Below are 19,283 nucleotides of genomic sequence, written 5' to 3'. Positions count from 1 at the left end.
CCCCCGGGGGGTGATTTCTCGCTTTCTGTCTCTCCGTCTGTCTCTGTCTGGCAAGCGCACGCGCCCTATAGCAAAAACCTCTCAATAAAAATAATTTGTATTTTTTCCTCCAAAGAAATTTTTTGGTAAATAAAATATATTCATATTCTCATCATAAAAAAAACTGATACACAAGATAAAAATTTCCTAGACTATTCCCAGTTTTAATTTACTACCCCTGAGGTACTACTATTATCCATTTGAGGTGTTTCCTTTGTACTTTTCTATATATTTATGTATAAATATGTGTATATTTTTTAATCTATAGGCTTATTTAAGTACTATTGATATTTTTACACAAAACCAGAATATCAAGTATGAGGGGAGGACCTTAAAAAGTTCATAGAAAAATGGAATTGAAGTACAAGTTCATTTTGGTATAAAAAAATTTGAAATATAGTTTCCTCATAATACACATTTACCATGAATTTTTGAGGATATCATATGTGCATTTTTATAATGTGCTTTATTCACTTAATATGCCTTATGGAAGCAGTCGCTACAACTTCCGGAGGGGTTTATATGCCTGATGCGGGAGCTACGGGGTCTCAGAGACTGTACTTGGAAGTAGTGGCTGCACCAACATGTCCCGTGGTTCTAGCGCTGATTTTGACCGCCACATTACCATTATTTCACCCGATGGCTGGCTCCACCAAGTAGAATATGCTTTCGAGGCTACTAACCAGGGTGGCCTTATATCAGTAGCTGTGAGAGGGAAAGACTGTGCAGTAATTATCATGCAGAAAAAAGTTCCTGACAAATTACCGGATTCCAGCATACTGACTCACTTATTCAAGATAACTGAAAACATTGGCTGTGTGATGACAGGGATGACAGCTGACAGCCGATCCCAGGTACAGAGGGCACGCTGTGAGGCAGCTAATTGGAAATACAAGTATGGTTATGAGATTCCTGTGGACATGCTGTGGGAAAGAAGTGCTGATATTTCTCAGGTCTACACACAGAATGCTGAGATGAGGCCTCTTCGTTGGTGTATGATTTTAATTGGTATAGATGAAGAACAAGGTCCTCAGGTGTGCAAGTGTGATCCTGCAGGTTACTACTGTGGTTAAAGTCACTGCAGCAGGAGTCAAACACTGAGTCAACCAGTCTCCTTGAAAAAAAAAAAAAAGTGGAGAACAGCCCTTCTTCAAGAGACAGCCAGCTCCATGGCTCCTGAGATCTAGCCATTTGGGGAGAAAGGAAGATGTCCCACTGATAACTGGGCCTCCAGCATCCAAAACTCGCGTGAACAGCCCTTCTTCAAGAGACAGCCAGCTCCATGGCTCCTGAGATCTAGCCATTTGGGGAGAAAGGAAGATGTCCCACTGATAACTGGGCCTCCAGCATCCAAAACTCGCGTGAACAGCCCTTCTTCAAGAGACAGCCAGCTCCATGGCTCCTGAGATCTAGCCATTTGGGGAGAAAGGAAGATGTCCCACTGATAACTGGGCCTCCAGCATCCAAAACTCGCGTGAACAGCCCTTCTTCAAGAGACAGCCAGCTCCATGGCTCCTGAGATCTAGCCATTTGGGGAGAAAGGAAGATGTCCCACTGATAACTGGGCCTCCAGCATCCAAAACTCGCGTGAACAGCCCTTCTTCAAGAGACAGCCAGCTCCATGGCTCCTGAGATCTAGCCATTTGGGGAGAAAGGAAGATGTCCCACTGATAACTGGGCCTCCAGCATCCAAAACTCGCGTGAACAGCCCTTCTTCAAGAGACAGCCAGCTCCATGGCTCCTGAGATCTAGCCATTTGGGGAGAAAGGAAGATGTCCCACTGATAACTGGGCCTCCAGCATCCAAAACTCGCGTGAACAGCCCTTCTTCAAGAGACAGCCAGCTCCATGGCTCCTGAGATCTAGCCATTTGGGGAGAAAGGAAGATGTCCCACTGATAACTGGGCCTCCAGCATCCAAAACTCGCGTGAACAGCCCTTCTTCAAGAGACAGCCAGCTCCATGGCTCCTGAGATCTAGCCATTTGGGGAGAAAGGAAGATGTCCCACTGATAACTGGGCCTCCAGCATCCAAAACTCGCGTGAACAGCCCTTCTTCAAGAGACAGCCAGCTCCATGGCTCCTGAGATCTAGCCATTTGGGGAGAAAGGAAGATGTCCCACTGATAACTGGGCCTCCAGCATCCAAAACTCGCGTGAACAGCCCTTCTTCAAGAGACAGCCAGCTCCATGGCTCCTGAGATCTAGCCATTTGGGGAGAAAGGAAGATGTCCCACTGATAACTGGGCCTCCAGCATCCAAAACTCGCGTGAACAGCCCTTCTTCAAGAGACAGCCAGCTCCATGGCTCCTGAGATCTAGCCATTTGGGGAGAAAGGAAGATGTCCCACTGATAACTGGGCCTCCAGCATCCAAAACTCGCGTGAACAGCCCTTCTTCAAGAGACAGCCAGCTCCATGGCTCCTGAGATCTAGCCATTTGGGGAGAAAGGAAGATGTCCCACTGATAACTGGGCCTCCAGCATCCAAAACTCGCGTGAACAGCCCTTCTTCAAGAGACAGCCAGCTCCATGGCTCCTGAGATCTAGCCATTTGGGGAGAAAGGAAGATGTCCCACTGATAACTGGGCCTCCAGCATCCAAAACTCGCGTGAACAGCCCTTCTTCAAGAGACAGCCAGCTCCATGGCTCCTGAGATCTAGCCATTTGGGGAGAAAGGAAGATGTCCCACTGATAACTGGGCCTCCAGCATCCAAAACTCGCGTGAACAGCCCTTCTTCAAGAGACAGCCAGCTCCATGGCTCCTGAGATCTAGCCATTTGGGGAGAAAGGAAGATGTCCCACTGATAACTGGGCCTCCAGCATCCAAAACTCGCGTGAACAGCCCTTCTTCAAGAGACAGCCAGCTCCATGGCTCCTGAGATCTAGCCATTTGGGGAGAAAGGAAGATGTCCCACTGATAACTGGGCCTCCAGCATCCAAAACTCGCGTGAACAGCCCTTCTTCAAGAGACAGCCAGCTCCATGGCTCCTGAGATCTAGCCATTTGGGGAGAAAGGAAGATGTCCCACTGATAACTGGGCCTCCAGCATCCAAAACTCGCGTGAACAGCCCTTCTTCAAGAGACAGCCAGCTCCATGGCTCCTGAGATCTAGCCATTTGGGGAGAAAGGAAGATGTCCCACTGATAACTGGGCCTCCAGCATCCAAAACTCGCGTGAACAGCCCTTCTTCAAGAGACAGCCAGCTCCATGGCTCCTGAGATCTAGCCATTTGGGGAGAAAGGAAGATGTCCCACTGATAACTGGGCCTCCAGCATCCAAAACTCGCGTGAACAGCCCTTCTTCAAGAGACAGCCAGCTCCATGGCTCCTGAGATCTAGCCATTTGGGGAGAAAGGAAGATGTCCCACTGATAACTGGGCCTCCAGCATCCAAAACTCGCGTGAACAGCCCTTCTTCAAGAGACAGCCAGCTCCATGGCTCCTGAGATCTAGCCATTTGGGGAGAAAGGAAGATGTCCCACTGATAACTGGGCCTCCAGCATCCAAAACTCGCGTGAACAGCCCTTCTTCAAGAGACAGCCAGCTCCATGGCTCCTGAGATCTAGCCATTTGGGGAGAAAGGAAGATGTCCCACTGATAACTGGGCCTCCAGCATCCAAAACTCGCGTGAACAGCCCTTCTTCAAGAGACAGCCAGCTCCATGGCTCCTGAGATCTAGCCATTTGGGGAGAAAGGAAGATGTCCCACTGATAACTGGGCCTCCAGCATCCAAAACTCGCGTGAACAGCCCTTCTTCAAGAGACAGCCAGCTCCATGGCTCCTGAGATCTAGCCATTTGGGGAGAAAGGAAGATGTCCCACTGATAACTGGGCCTCCAGCATCCAAAACTCGCGTGAACAGCCCTTCTTCAAGAGACAGCCAGCTCCATGGCTCCTGAGATCTAGCCATTTGGGGAGAAAGGAAGATGTCCCACTGATAACTGGGCCTCCAGCATCCAAAACTCGCGTGAACAGCCCTTCTTCAAGAGACAGCCAGCTCCATGGCTCCTGAGATCTAGCCATTTGGGGAGAAAGGAAGATGTCCCACTGATAACTGGGCCTCCAGCATCCAAAACTCGCGTGAACAGCCCTTCTTCAAGAGACAGCCAGCTCCATGGCTCCTGAGATCTAGCCATTTGGGGAGAAAGGAAGATGTCCCACTGATAACTGGGCCTCCAGCATCCAAAACTCGCGTGAACAGCCCTTCTTCAAGAGACAGCCAGCTCCATGGCTCCTGAGATCTAGCCATTTGGGGAGAAAGGAAGATGTCCCACTGATAACTGGGCCTCCAGCATCCAAAACTCGCGTGAACAGCCCTTCTTCAAGAGACAGCCAGCTCCATGGCTCCTGAGATCTAGCCATTTGGGGAGAAAGGAAGATGTCCCACTGATAACTGGGCCTCCAGCATCCAAAACTCGCGTGAACAGCCCTTCTTCAAGAGACAGCCAGCTCCATGGCTCCTGAGATCTAGCCATTTGGGGAGAAAGGAAGATGTCCCACTGATAACTGGGCCTCCAGCATCCAAAACTCGCGTGAACAGCCCTTCTTCAAGAGACAGCCAGCTCCATGGCTCCTGAGATCTAGCCATTTGGGGAGAAAGGAAGATGTCCCACTGATAACTGGGCCTCCAGCATCCAAAACTCGCGTGAACAGCCCTTCTTCAAGAGACAGCCAGCTCCATGGCTCCTGAGATCTAGCCATTTGGGGAGAAAGGAAGATGTCCCACTGATAACTGGGCCTCCAGCATCCAAAACTCGCGTGAACAGCCCTTCTTCAAGAGACAGCCAGCTCCATGGCTCCTGAGATCTAGCCATTTGGGGAGAAAGGAAGATGTCCCACTGATAACTGGGCCTCCAGCATCCAAAACTCGCGTGAACAGCCCTTCTTCAAGAGACAGCCAGCTCCATGGCTCCTGAGATCTAGCCATTTGGGGAGAAAGGAAGATGTCCCACTGATAACTGGGCCTCCAGCATCCAAAACTCGCGTGAACAGCCCTTCTTCAAGAGACAGCCAGCTCCATGGCTCCTGAGATCTAGCCATTTGGGGAGAAAGGAAGATGTCCCACTGATAACTGGGCCTCCAGCATCCAAAACTCGCGTGAACAGCCCTTCTTCAAGAGACAGCCAGCTCCATGGCTCCTGAGATCTAGCCATTTGGGGAGAAAGGAAGATGTCCCACTGATAACTGGGCCTCCAGCATCCAAAACTCGCGTGAACAGCCCTTCTTCAAGAGACAGCCAGCTCCATGGCTCCTGAGATCTAGCCATTTGGGGAGAAAGGAAGATGTCCCACTGATAACTGGGCCTCCAGCATCCAAAACTCGCGTGAACAGCCCTTCTTCAAGAGACAGCCAGCTCCATGGCTCCTGAGATCTAGCCATTTGGGGAGAAAGGAAGATGTCCCACTGATAACTGGGCCTCCAGCATCCAAAACTCGCGTGAACAGCCCTTCTTCAAGAGACAGCCAGCTCCATGGCTCCTGAGATCTAGCCATTTGGGGAGAAAGGAAGATGTCCCACTGATAACTGGGCCTCCAGCATCCAAAACTCGCGTGAACAGCCCTTCTTCAAGAGACAGCCAGCTCCATGGCTCCTGAGATCTAGCCATTTGGGGAGAAAGGAAGATGTCCCACTGATAACTGGGCCTCCAGCATCCAAAACTCGCGTGAACAGCCCTTCTTCAAGAGACAGCCAGCTCCATGGCTCCTGAGATCTAGCCATTTGGGGAGAAAGGAAGATGTCCCACTGATAACTGGGCCTCCAGCATCCAAAACTCGCGTGAACAGCCCTTCTTCAAGAGACAGCCAGCTCCATGGCTCCTGAGATCTAGCCATTTGGGGAGAAAGGAAGATGTCCCACTGATAACTGGGCCTCCAGCATCCAAAACTCGCGTGAACAGCCCTTCTTCAAGAGACAGCCAGCTCCATGGCTCCTGAGATCTAGCCATTTGGGGAGAAAGGAAGATGTCCCACTGATAACTGGGCCTCCAGCATCCAAAACTCGCGTGAACAGCCCTTCTTCAAGAGACAGCCAGCTCCATGGCTCCTGAGATCTAGCCATTTGGGGAGAAAGGAAGATGTCCCACTGATAACTGGGCCTCCAGCATCCAAAACTCGCGTGAACAGCCCTTCTTCAAGAGACAGCCAGCTCCATGGCTCCTGAGATCTAGCCATTTGGGGAGAAAGGAAGATGTCCCACTGATAACTGGGCCTCCAGCATCCAAAACTCGCGTGAACAGCCCTTCTTCAAGAGACAGCCAGCTCCATGGCTCCTGAGATCTAGCCATTTGGGGAGAAAGGAAGATGTCCCACTGATAACTGGGCCTCCAGCATCCAAAACTCGCGTGAACAGCCCTTCTTCAAGAGACAGCCAGCTCCATGGCTCCTGAGATCTAGCCATTTGGGGAGAAAGGAAGATGTCCCACTGATAACTGGGCCTCCAGCATCCAAAACTCGCGTGAACAGCCCTTCTTCAAGAGACAGCCAGCTCCATGGCTCCTGAGATCTAGCCATTTGGGGAGAAAGGAAGATGTCCCACTGATAACTGGGCCTCCAGCATCCAAAACTCGCGTGAACAGCCCTTCTTCAAGAGACAGCCAGCTCCATGGCTCCTGAGATCTAGCCATTTGGGGAGAAAGGAAGATGTCCCACTGATAACTGGGCCTCCAGCATCCAAAACTCGCGTGAACAGCCCTTCTTCAAGAGACAGCCAGCTCCATGGCTCCTGAGATCTAGCCATTTGGGGAGAAAGGAAGATGTCCCACTGATAACTGGGCCTCCAGCATCCAAAACTCGCGTGAACAGCCCTTCTTCAAGAGACAGCCAGCTCCATGGCTCCTGAGATCTAGCCATTTGGGGAGAAAGGAAGATGTCCCACTGATAACTGGGCCTCCAGCATCCAAAACTCGCGTGAACAGCCCTTCTTCAAGAGACAGCCAGCTCCATGGCTCCTGAGATCTAGCCATTTGGGGAGAAAGGAAGATGTCCCACTGATAACTGGGCCTCCAGCATCCAAAACTCGCGTGAACAGCCCTTCTTCAAGAGACAGCCAGCTCCATGGCTCCTGAGATCTAGCCATTTGGGGAGAAAGGAAGATGTCCCACTGATAACTGGGCCTCCAGCATCCAAAACTCGCGTGAACAGCCCTTCTTCAAGAGACAGCCAGCTCCATGGCTCCTGAGATCTAGCCATTTGGGGAGAAAGGAAGATGTCCCACTGATAACTGGGCCTCCAGCATCCAAAACTCGCGTGAACAGCCCTTCTTCAAGAGACAGCCAGCTCCATGGCTCCTGAGATCTAGCCATTTGGGGAGAAAGGAAGATGTCCCACTGATAACTGGGCCTCCAGCATCCAAAACTCGCGTGAACAGCCCTTCTTCAAGAGACAGCCAGCTCCATGGCTCCTGAGATCTAGCCATTTGGGGAGAAAGGAAGATGTCCCACTGATAACTGGGCCTCCAGCATCCAAAACTCGCGTGAACAGCCCTTCTTCAAGAGACAGCCAGCTCCATGGCTCCTGAGATCTAGCCATTTGGGGAGAAAGGAAGATGTCCCACTGATAACTGGGCCTCCAGCATCCAAAACTCGCGTGAACAGCCCTTCTTCAAGAGACAGCCAGCTCCATGGCTCCTGAGATCTAGCCATTTGGGGAGAAAGGAAGATGTCCCACTGATAACTGGGCCTCCAGCATCCAAAACTCGCGTGAACAGCCCTTCTTCAAGAGACAGCCAGCTCCATGGCTCCTGAGATCTAGCCATTTGGGGAGAAAGGAAGATGTCCCACTGATAACTGGGCCTCCAGCATCCAAAACTCGCGTGAACAGCCCTTCTTCAAGAGACAGCCAGCTCCATGGCTCCTGAGATCTAGCCATTTGGGGAGAAAGGAAGATGTCCCACTGATAACTGGGCCTCCAGCATCCAAAACTCGCGTGAACAGCCCTTCTTCAAGAGACAGCCAGCTCCATGGCTCCTGAGATCTAGCCATTTGGGGAGAAAGGAAGATGTCCCACTGATAACTGGGCCTCCAGCATCCAAAACTCGCGTGAACAGCCCTTCTTCAAGAGACAGCCAGCTCCATGGCTCCTGAGATCTAGCCATTTGGGGAGAAAGGAAGATGTCCCACTGATAACTGGGCCTCCAGCATCCAAAACTCGCGTGAACAGCCCTTCTTCAAGAGACAGCCAGCTCCATGGCTCCTGAGATCTAGCCATTTGGGGAGAAAGGAAGATGTCCCACTGATAACTGGGCCTCCAGCATCCAAAACTCGCGTGAACAGCCCTTCTTCAAGAGACAGCCAGCTCCATGGCTCCTGAGATCTAGCCATTTGGGGAGAAAGGAAGATGTCCCACTGATAACTGGGCCTCCAGCATCCAAAACTCGCGTGAACAGCCCTTCTTCAAGAGACAGCCAGCTCCATGGCTCCTGAGATCTAGCCATTTGGGGAGAAAGGAAGATGTCCCACTGATAACTGGGCCTCCAGCATCCAAAACTCGCGTGAACAGCCCTTCTTCAAGAGACAGCCAGCTCCATGGCTCCTGAGATCTAGCCATTTGGGGAGAAAGGAAGATGTCCCACTGATAACTGGGCCTCCAGCATCCAAAACTCGCGTGAACAGCCCTTCTTCAAGAGACAGCCAGCTCCATGGCTCCTGAGATCTAGCCATTTGGGGAGAAAGGAAGATGTCCCACTGATAACTGGGCCTCCAGCATCCAAAACTCGCGTGAACAGCCCTTCTTCAAGAGACAGCCAGCTCCATGGCTCCTGAGATCTAGCCATTTGGGGAGAAAGGAAGATGTCCCACTGATAACTGGGCCTCCAGCATCCAAAACTCGCGTGAACAGCCCTTCTTCAAGAGACAGCCAGCTCCATGGCTCCTGAGATCTAGCCATTTGGGGAGAAAGGAAGATGTCCCACTGATAACTGGGCCTCCAGCATCCAAAACTCGCGTGAACAGCCCTTCTTCAAGAGACAGCCAGCTCCATGGCTCCTGAGATCTAGCCATTTGGGGAGAAAGGAAGATGTCCCACTGATAACTGGGCCTCCAGCATCCAAAACTCGCGTGAACAGCCCTTCTTCAAGAGACAGCCAGCTCCATGGCTCCTGAGATCTAGCCATTTGGGGAGAAAGGAAGATGTCCCACTGATAACTGGGCCTCCAGCATCCAAAACTCGCGTGAACAGCCCTTCTTCAAGAGACAGCCAGCTCCATGGCTCCTGAGATCTAGCCATTTGGGGAGAAAGGAAGATGTCCCACTGATAACTGGGCCTCCAGCATCCAAAACTCGCGTGAACAGCCCTTCTTCAAGAGACAGCCAGCTCCATGGCTCCTGAGATCTAGCCATTTGGGGAGAAAGGAAGATGTCCCACTGATAACTGGGCCTCCAGCATCCAAAACTCGCGTGAACAGCCCTTCTTCAAGAGACAGCCAGCTCCATGGCTCCTGAGATCTAGCCATTTGGGGAGAAAGGAAGATGTCCCACTGATAACTGGGCCTCCAGCATCCAAAACTCGCGTGAACAGCCCTTCTTCAAGAGACAGCCAGCTCCATGGCTCCTGAGATCTAGCCATTTGGGGAGAAAGGAAGATGTCCCACTGATAACTGGGCCTCCAGCATCCAAAACTCGCGTGAACAGCCCTTCTTCAAGAGACAGCCAGCTCCATGGCTCCTGAGATCTAGCCATTTGGGGAGAAAGGAAGATGTCCCACTGATAACTGGGCCTCCAGCATCCAAAACTCGCGTGAACAGCCCTTCTTCAAGAGACAGCCAGCTCCATGGCTCCTGAGATCTAGCCATTTGGGGAGAAAGGAAGATGTCCCACTGATAACTGGGCCTCCAGCATCCAAAACTCGCGTGAACAGCCCTTCTTCAAGAGACAGCCAGCTCCATGGCTCCTGAGATCTAGCCATTTGGGGAGAAAGGAAGATGTCCCACTGATAACTGGGCCTCCAGCATCCAAAACTCGCGTGAACAGCCCTTCTTCAAGAGACAGCCAGCTCCATGGCTCCTGAGATCTAGCCATTTGGGGAGAAAGGAAGATGTCCCACTGATAACTGGGCCTCCAGCATCCAAAACTCGCGTGAACAGCCCTTCTTCAAGAGACAGCCAGCTCCATGGCTCCTGAGATCTAGCCATTTGGGGAGAAAGGAAGATGTCCCACTGATAACTGGGCCTCCAGCATCCAAAACTCGCGTGAACAGCCCTTCTTCAAGAGACAGCCAGCTCCATGGCTCCTGAGATCTAGCCATTTGGGGAGAAAGGAAGATGTCCCACTGATAACTGGGCCTCCAGCATCCAAAACTCGCGTGAACAGCCCTTCTTCAAGAGACAGCCAGCTCCATGGCTCCTGAGATCTAGCCATTTGGGGAGAAAGGAAGATGTCCCACTGATAACTGGGCCTCCAGCATCCAAAACTCGCGTGAACAGCCCTTCTTCAAGAGACAGCCAGCTCCATGGCTCCTGAGATCTAGCCATTTGGGGAGAAAGGAAGATGTCCCACTGATAACTGGGCCTCCAGCATCCAAAACTCGCGTGAACAGCCCTTCTTCAAGAGACAGCCAGCTCCATGGCTCCTGAGATCTAGCCATTTGGGGAGAAAGGAAGATGTCCCACTGATAACTGGGCCTCCAGCATCCAAAACTCGCGTGAACAGCCCTTCTTCAAGAGACAGCCAGCTCCATGGCTCCTGAGATCTAGCCATTTGGGGAGAAAGGAAGATGTCCCACTGATAACTGGGCCTCCAGCATCCAAAACTCGCGTGAACAGCCCTTCTTCAAGAGACAGCCAGCTCCATGGCTCCTGAGATCTAGCCATTTGGGGAGAAAGGAAGATGTCCCACTGATAACTGGGCCTCCAGCATCCAAAACTCGCGTGAACAGCCCTTCTTCAAGAGACAGCCAGCTCCATGGCTCCTGAGATCTAGCCATTTGGGGAGAAAGGAAGATGTCCCACTGATAACTGGGCCTCCAGCATCCAAAACTCGCGTGAACAGCCCTTCTTCAAGAGACAGCCAGCTCCATGGCTCCTGAGATCTAGCCATTTGGGGAGAAAGGAAGATGTCCCACTGATAACTGGGCCTCCAGCATCCAAAACTCGCGTGAACAGCCCTTCTTCAAGAGACAGCCAGCTCCATGGCTCCTGAGATCTAGCCATTTGGGGAGAAAGGAAGATGTCCCACTGATAACTGGGCCTCCAGCATCCAAAACTCGCGTGAACAGCCCTTCTTCAAGAGACAGCCAGCTCCATGGCTCCTGAGATCTAGCCATTTGGGGAGAAAGGAAGATGTCCCACTGATAACTGGGCCTCCAGCATCCAAAACTCGCGTGAACAGCCCTTCTTCAAGAGACAGCCAGCTCCATGGCTCCTGAGATCTAGCCATTTGGGGAGAAAGGAAGATGTCCCACTGATAACTGGGCCTCCAGCATCCAAAACTCGCGTGAACAGCCCTTCTTCAAGAGACAGCCAGCTCCATGGCTCCTGAGATCTAGCCATTTGGGGAGAAAGGAAGATGTCCCACTGATAACTGGGCCTCCAGCATCCAAAACTCGCGTGAACAGCCCTTCTTCAAGAGACAGCCAGCTCCATGGCTCCTGAGATCTAGCCATTTGGGGAGAAAGGAAGATGTCCCACTGATAACTGGGCCTCCAGCATCCAAAACTCGCGTGAACAGCCCTTCTTCAAGAGACAGCCAGCTCCATGGCTCCTGAGATCTAGCCATTTGGGGAGAAAGGAAGATGTCCCACTGATAACTGGGCCTCCAGCATCCAAAACTCGCGTGAACAGCCCTTCTTCAAGAGACAGCCAGCTCCATGGCTCCTGAGATCTAGCCATTTGGGGAGAAAGGAAGATGTCCCACTGATAACTGGGCCTCCAGCATCCAAAACTCGCGTGAACAGCCCTTCTTCAAGAGACAGCCAGCTCCATGGCTCCTGAGATCTAGCCATTTGGGGAGAAAGGAAGATGTCCCACTGATAACTGGGCCTCCAGCATCCAAAACTCGCGTGAACAGCCCTTCTTCAAGAGACAGCCAGCTCCATGGCTCCTGAGATCTAGCCATTTGGGGAGAAAGGAAGATGTCCCACTGATAACTGGGCCTCCAGCATCCAAAACTCGCGTGAACAGCCCTTCTTCAAGAGACAGCCAGCTCCATGGCTCCTGAGATCTAGCCATTTGGGGAGAAAGGAAGATGTCCCACTGATAACTGGGCCTCCAGCATCCAAAACTCGCGTGAACAGCCCTTCTTCAAGAGACAGCCAGCTCCATGGCTCCTGAGATCTAGCCATTTGGGGAGAAAGGAAGATGTCCCACTGATAACTGGGCCTCCAGCATCCAAAACTCGCGTGAACAGCCCTTCTTCAAGAGACAGCCAGCTCCATGGCTCCTGAGATCTAGCCATTTGGGGAGAAAGGAAGATGTCCCACTGATAACTGGGCCTCCAGCATCCAAAACTCGCGTGAACAGCCCTTCTTCAAGAGACAGCCAGCTCCATGGCTCCTGAGATCTAGCCATTTGGGGAGAAAGGAAGATGTCCCACTGATAACTGGGCCTCCAGCATCCAAAACTCGCGTGAACAGCCCTTCTTCAAGAGACAGCCAGCTCCATGGCTCCTGAGATCTAGCCATTTGGGGAGAAAGGAAGATGTCCCACTGATAACTGGGCCTCCAGCATCCAAAACTCGCGTGAACAGCCCTTCTTCAAGAGACAGCCAGCTCCATGGCTCCTGAGATCTAGCCATTTGGGGAGAAAGGAAGATGTCCCACTGATAACTGGGCCTCCAGCATCCAAAACTCGCGTGAACAGCCCTTCTTCAAGAGACAGCCAGCTCCATGGCTCCTGAGATCTAGCCATTTGGGGAGAAAGGAAGATGTCCCACTGATAACTGGGCCTCCAGCATCCAAAACTCGCGTGAACAGCCCTTCTTCAAGAGACAGCCAGCTCCATGGCTCCTGAGATCTAGCCATTTGGGGAGAAAGGAAGATGTCCCACTGATAACTGGGCCTCCAGCATCCAAAACTCGCGTGAACAGCCCTTCTTCAAGAGACAGCCAGCTCCATGGCTCCTGAGATCTAGCCATTTGGGGAGAAAGGAAGATGTCCCACTGATAACTGGGCCTCCAGCATCCAAAACTCGCGTGAACAGCCCTTCTTCAAGAGACAGCCAGCTCCATGGCTCCTGAGATCTAGCCATTTGGGGAGAAAGGAAGATGTCCCACTGATAACTGGGCCTCCAGCATCCAAAACTCGCGTGAACAGCCCTTCTTCAAGAGACAGCCAGCTCCATGGCTCCTGAGATCTAGCCATTTGGGGAGAAAGGAAGATGTCCCACTGATAACTGGGCCTCCAGCATCCAAAACTCGCGTGAACAGCCCTTCTTCAAGAGACAGCCAGCTCCATGGCTCCTGAGATCTAGCCATTTGGGGAGAAAGGAAGATGTCCCACTGATAACTGGGCCTCCAGCATCCAAAACTCGCGTGAACAGCCCTTCTTCAAGAGACAGCCAGCTCCATGGCTCCTGAGATCTAGCCATTTGGGGAGAAAGGAAGATGTCCCACTGATAACTGGGCCTCCAGCATCCAAAACTCGCGTGAACAGCCCTTCTTCAAGAGACAGCCAGCTCCATGGCTCCTGAGATCTAGCCATTTGGGGAGAAAGGAAGATGTCCCACTGATAACTGGGCCTCCAGCATCCAAAACTCGCGTGAACAGCCCTTCTTCAAGAGACAGCCAGCTCCATGGCTCCTGAGATCTAGCCATTTGGGGAGAAAGGAAGATGTCCCACTGATAACTGGGCCTCCAGCATCCAAAACTCGCGTGAACAGCCCTTCTTCAAGAGACAGCCAGCTCCATGGCTCCTGAGATCTAGCCATTTGGGGAGAAAGGAAGATGTCCCACTGATAACTGGGCCTCCAGCATCCAAAACTCGCGTGAACAGCCCTTCTTCAAGAGACAGCCAGCTCCATGGCTCCTGAGATCTAGCCATTTGGGGAGAAAGGAAGATGTCCCACTGATAACTGGGCCTCCAGCATCCAAAACTCGCGTGAACAGCCCTTCTTCAAGAGACAGCCAGCTCCATGGCTCCTGAGATCTAGCCATTTGGGGAGAAAGGAAGATGTCCCACTGATAACTGGGCCTCCAGCATCCAAAACTCGCGTGAACAGCCCTTCTTCAAGAGACAGCCAGCTCCATGGCTCCTGAGATCTAGCCATTTGGGGAGAAAGGAAGATGTCCCACTGATAACTGGGCCTCCAGCATCCAAAACTCGCGTGAACAGCCCTTCTTCAAGAGACAGCCAGCTCCATGGCTCCTGAGATCTAGCCATTTGGGGAGAAAGGAAGATGTCCCACTGATAACTGGGCCTCCAGCATCCAAAACTCGCGTGAACAGCCCTTCTTCAAGAGACAGCCAGCTCCATGGCTCCTGAGATCTAGCCATTTGGGGAGAAAGGAAGATGTCCCACTGATAACTGGGCCTCCAGCATCCAAAACTCGCGTGAACAGCCCTTCTTCAAGAGACAGCCAGCTCCATGGCTCCTGAGATCTAGCCATTTGGGGAGAAAGGAAGATGTCCCACTGATAACTGGGCCTCCAGCATCCAAAACTCGCGTGAACAGCCCTTCTTCAAGAGACAGCCAGCTCCATGGCTCCTGAGATCTAGCCATTTGGGGAGAAAGGAAGATGTCCCACTGATAACTGGGCCTCCAGCATCCAAAACTCGCGTGAACAGCCCTTCTTCAAGAGACAGCCAGCTCCATGGCTCCTGAGATCTAGCCATTTGGGGAGAAAGGAAGATGTCCCACTGATAACTGGGCCTCCAGCATCCAAAACTCGCGTGAACAGCCCTTCTTCAAGAGACAGCCAGCTCCATGGCTCCTGAGATCTAGCCATTTGGGGAGAAAGGAAGATGTCCCACTGATAACTGGGCCTCCAGCATCCAAAACTCGCGTGAACAGCCCTTCTTCAAGAGACAGCCAGCTCCATGGCTCCTGAGATCTAGCCATTTGGGGAGAAAGGAAGATGTCCCACTGATAACTGGGCCTCCAGCATCCAAAACTCGCGTGAACAGCCCTTCTTCAAGAGACAGCCAGCTCCATGGCTCCTGAGATCTAGCCATTTGGGGAGAAAGGAAGATGTCCCACTGATAACTGGGCCTCCAGCATCCAAAACTCGCGTGAACAGCCCTTCTTCAAGAGACAGCCAGCTCCATGGCTCCTGAGATCTAGCCATTTGGGGAGAAAGGAAGATGTCCCACTGATAACTGGGCCTCCAGCATCCAAAACTCGCGTGAACAGCCCTTCTTCAAGAGACAGCCAGCTCCATGGCTCCTGAGATCTAGCCATTTGGGGAGAAAGGAAGATGTCCCACTGATAACTGGGCCTCCAGCATCCAAAACTCGCGTGAACAGCCCTTCTTCAAGAGACAGCCAGCTCCATGGCTCCTGAGATCTAGCCATTTGGGGAGAAAGGAAGATGTCCCACTGATAACTGGGCCTCCAGCATCCAAAACTCGCGTGAACAGCCCTTCTTCAAGAGACAGCCAGCTCCATGGCTCCTGAGATCTAGCCATTTGGGGAGAAAGGAAGATGTCCCACTGATAACTGGGCCTCCAGCATCCAAAACTCGCGTGAACAGCCCTTCTTCAAGAGACAGCCAGCTCCATGGCTCCTGAGATCTAGCCATTTGGGGAGAAAGGAAGATGTCCCACTGATAACTGGGCCTCCAGCATCCAAAACTCGCGTGAACAGCCCTTCTTCAAGAGACAGCCAGCTCCATGGCTCCTGAGATCTAGCCATTTGGGGAGAAAGGAAGATGTCCCACTGATAACTGGGCCTCCAGCATCCAAAACTCGCGTGAACAGCCCTTCTTCAAGAGACAGCCAGCTCCATGGCTCCTGAGATCTAGCCATTTGGGGAGAAAGGAAGATGTCCCACTGATAACTGGGCCTCCAGCATCCAAAACTCGCGTGAACAGCCCTTCTTCAAGAGACAGCCAGCTCCATGGCTCCTGAGATCTAGCCATTTGGGGAGAAAGGAAGATGTCCCACTGATAACTGGGCCTCCAGCATCCAAAACTCGCGTGAACAGCCCTTCTTCAAGAGACAGCCAGCTCCATGGCTCCTGAGATCTAGCCATTTGGGGAGAAAGGAAGATGTCCCACTGATAACTGGGCCTCCAGCATCCAAAACTCGCGTGAACAGCCCTTCTTCAAGAGACAGCCAGCTCCATGGCTCCTGAGATCTAGCCATTTGGGGAGAAAGGAAGATGTCCCACTGATAACTGGGCCTCCAGCATCCAAAACTCGCGTGAACAGCCCTTCTTCAAGAGACAGCCAGCTCCATGGCTCCTGAGATCTAGCCATTTGGGGAGAAAGGAAGATGTCCCACTGATAACTGGGCCTCCAGCATCCAAAACTCGCGTGAACAGCCCTTCTTCAAGAGACAGCCAGCTCCATGGCTCCTGAGATCTAGCCATTTGGGGAGAAAGGAAGATGTCCCACTGATAACTGGGCCTCCAGCATCCAAAACTCGCGTGAACAGCCCTTCTTCAAGAGACAGCCAGCTCCATGGCTCCTGAGATCTAGCCATTTGGGGAGAAAGGAAGATGTCCCACTGATAACTGGGCCTCCAGCATCCAAAACTCGCGTGAACAGCCCTTCTTCAAGAGACAGCCAGCTCCATGGCTCCTGAGATCTAGCCATTTGGGGAGAAAGGAAGATGTCCCACTGATAACTGGGCCTCCAGCATCCAAAACTCGCGTGAACAGCCCTTCTTCAAGAGACAGCCAGCTCCATGGCTCCTGAGATCTAGCCATTTGGGGAGAAAGGAAGATGTCCCACTGATAACTGGGCCTCCAGCATCCAAAACTCGCGTGAACAGCCCTTCTTCAAGAGACAGCCAGCTCCATGGCTCCTGAGATCTAGCCATTTGGGGAGAAAGGAAGATGTCCCACTGATAACTGGGCCTCCAGCATCCAAAACTCGCGTGAACAGCCCTTCTTCAAGAGACAGCCAGCTCCATGGCTCCTGAGATCTAGCCATTTGGGGAGAAAGGAAGATGTCCCACTGATAACTGGGCCTCCAGCATCCAAAACTCGCGTGAACAGCCCTTCTTCAAGAGACAGCCAGCTCCATGGCTCCTGAGATCTAGCCATTTGGGGAGAAAGGAAGATGTCCCACTGATAACTGGGCCTCCAGCATCCAAAACTCGCGTGAACAGCCCTTCTTCAAGAGACAGCCAGCTCCATGGCTCCTGAGATCTAGCCATTTGGGGAGAAAGGAAGATGTCCCACTGATAACTGGGCCTCCAGCATCCAAAACTCGCGTGAACAGCCCTTCTTCAAGAGACAGCCAGCTCCATGGCTCCTGAGATCTAGCCATTTGGGGAGAAAGGAAGATGTCCCACTGATAACTGGGCCTCCAGCATCCAAAACTCGCGTGAACAGCCCTTCTTCAAGAGACAGCCAGCTCCATGGCTCCTGAGATCTAGCCATTTGGGGAGAAAGGAAGATGTCCCACTGATAACTGGGCCTCCAGCATCCAAAACTCGCGTGAACAGCCCTTCTTCAAGAGACAGCCAGCTCCATGGCTCCTGAGATCTAGCCATTTGGGGAGAAAGGAAGATGTCCCACTGATAACTGGGCCTCCAGCATCCAAAACTCGCGTGAACAGCCCTTCTTCAAGAGACAGCCAGCTCCATGGCTCCTGAGATCTAGCCATTTGGGGAGAAAGGAAGATGTCCCACTGATAACTGGGCCTCCAGCATCCAAAACTCGCGTGAACAGCCCTTCTTCAAGAGACAGCCAGCTCCATGGCTCCTGAGATCTAGCCATTTGGGGAGAAAGGAAGATGTCCCACTGATAACTGGGCCTCCAGCATCCAAAACTCGCGTGAACAGCCCTTCTTCAAGAGACAGCCAGCTCCATGGCTCCTGAGATCTAGCCATTTGGGGAGAAAGGAAGATGTCCCACTGATAACTGGGCCTCCAGCATCCAAAACTCGCGTGAACAGCCCTTCTTCAAGAGACAGCCAGCTCCATGGCTCCTGAGATCTAGCCATTTGGGGAGAAAGGAAGATGTCCCACTGATAACTGGGCCTCCAGCATCCAAAACTCGCGTGAACAGCCCTTCTTCAAGAGACAGCCAGCTCCATGGCTCCTGAGATCTAGCCATTTGGGGAGAAAGGAAGATGTCCCACTGATAACTGGGCCTCCAGCATCCAAAACTCGCGTGAACAGCCCTTCTTCAAGAGACAGCCAGCTCCATGGCTCCTGAGATCTAGCCATTTGGGGAGAAAGGAAGATGTCCCACTGATAACTGGGCCTCCAGCATCCAAAACTCGCGTGAACAGCCCTTCTTCAAGAGACAGCCAGCTCCATGGCTCCTGAGATCTAGCCATTTGGGGAGAAAGGAAGATGTCCCACTGATAACTGGGCCTCCAGCATCCAAAACTCGCGTGAACAGCCCTTCTTCAAGAGACAGCCAGCTCCATGGCTCCTGAGATCTAGCCATTTGGGGAGAAAGGAAGATGTCCCACTGATAACTGGGCCTCCAGCATCCAAAACTCGCGTGAACAGCCCTTCTTCAAGAGACAGCCAGCTCCATGGCTCCTGAGATCTAGCCATTTGGGGAGAAAGGAAGATGTCCCACTGATAACTGGGCCTCCAGCATCCAAAACTCGCGTGAAAGTAAAAAAAAAAAAAAAAAGGGAAGAAGAAATTTGATAGGACATTTGAACAGATAGTGGAAACTGCAATTACATGCCAGTTTAGTGTTCTGTCAATTGAATTCAAACCTTCAGACATAGAAGCTGGAGTAGTTACAGTTGAAAATCCTAAATTCAGGATTCTTACAGAAGCAGAGATTGATGCTCACTCTGTTGCTCTAGCAGAGACTAAACATTGCAATTAATTTACCAAATCCATGATGCCACTTGCCTGTGTTTGGTAACAACAAACCAACATATGGAGGCCCCTGGATTGTAAAAGGAATCTCTTCCACTCCTCCTACTGCTTAAGTGGTTAGGACTCTGTATAAATAAAAACCTTGCTTTTGGAAAAAAATGTTTAAAAAATATGCCTTACAGAGCTATCCATATCAGCAATATATTGATCCACCTAATGTGGTAGACAGTGCTCACTGTTCCTACAATAACCACTCTCCTCTTCTTAGATATTAACAGAGATTTCGGCTAGACACATGATATTCCAGCTAAAGATTCTATTTCCCAGTCTCCTTGTACTAGGGGAAGTCACATGACTAAGTCTGTTCAATAA

The 19,283-nt window shown here is 51.7% G+C and overlaps 1 protein-coding gene and 1 pseudogene across 1 annotated transcript in view; one reads left to right on the top strand and one right to left on the bottom strand.

The window, feature by feature from the left end:
- Window positions 1-19,283, bottom strand: part of RGS12 (regulator of G protein signaling 12) — a gene marked incomplete in the record, with an annotated part of 188,317 nt that overhangs the window by 124,185 nt on the left and 44,849 nt on the right.
- On the top strand, window positions 560-18,918 carry LOC106735345 (proteasome subunit alpha type-6 pseudogene; annotated as a pseudogene).

Source organism: Tupaia chinensis, unplaced genomic scaffold (assembly GCF_000334495.1).
Source record: "Tupaia chinensis unplaced genomic scaffold, TupChi_1.0 Scaffold000360_1, whole genome shotgun sequence".
NCBI classification, from domain to species: domain Eukaryota; kingdom Metazoa; phylum Chordata; class Mammalia; order Scandentia; family Tupaiidae; genus Tupaia; species Tupaia belangeri.
This window is presented reverse-complemented; position numbering and strand designations above follow the sequence as displayed.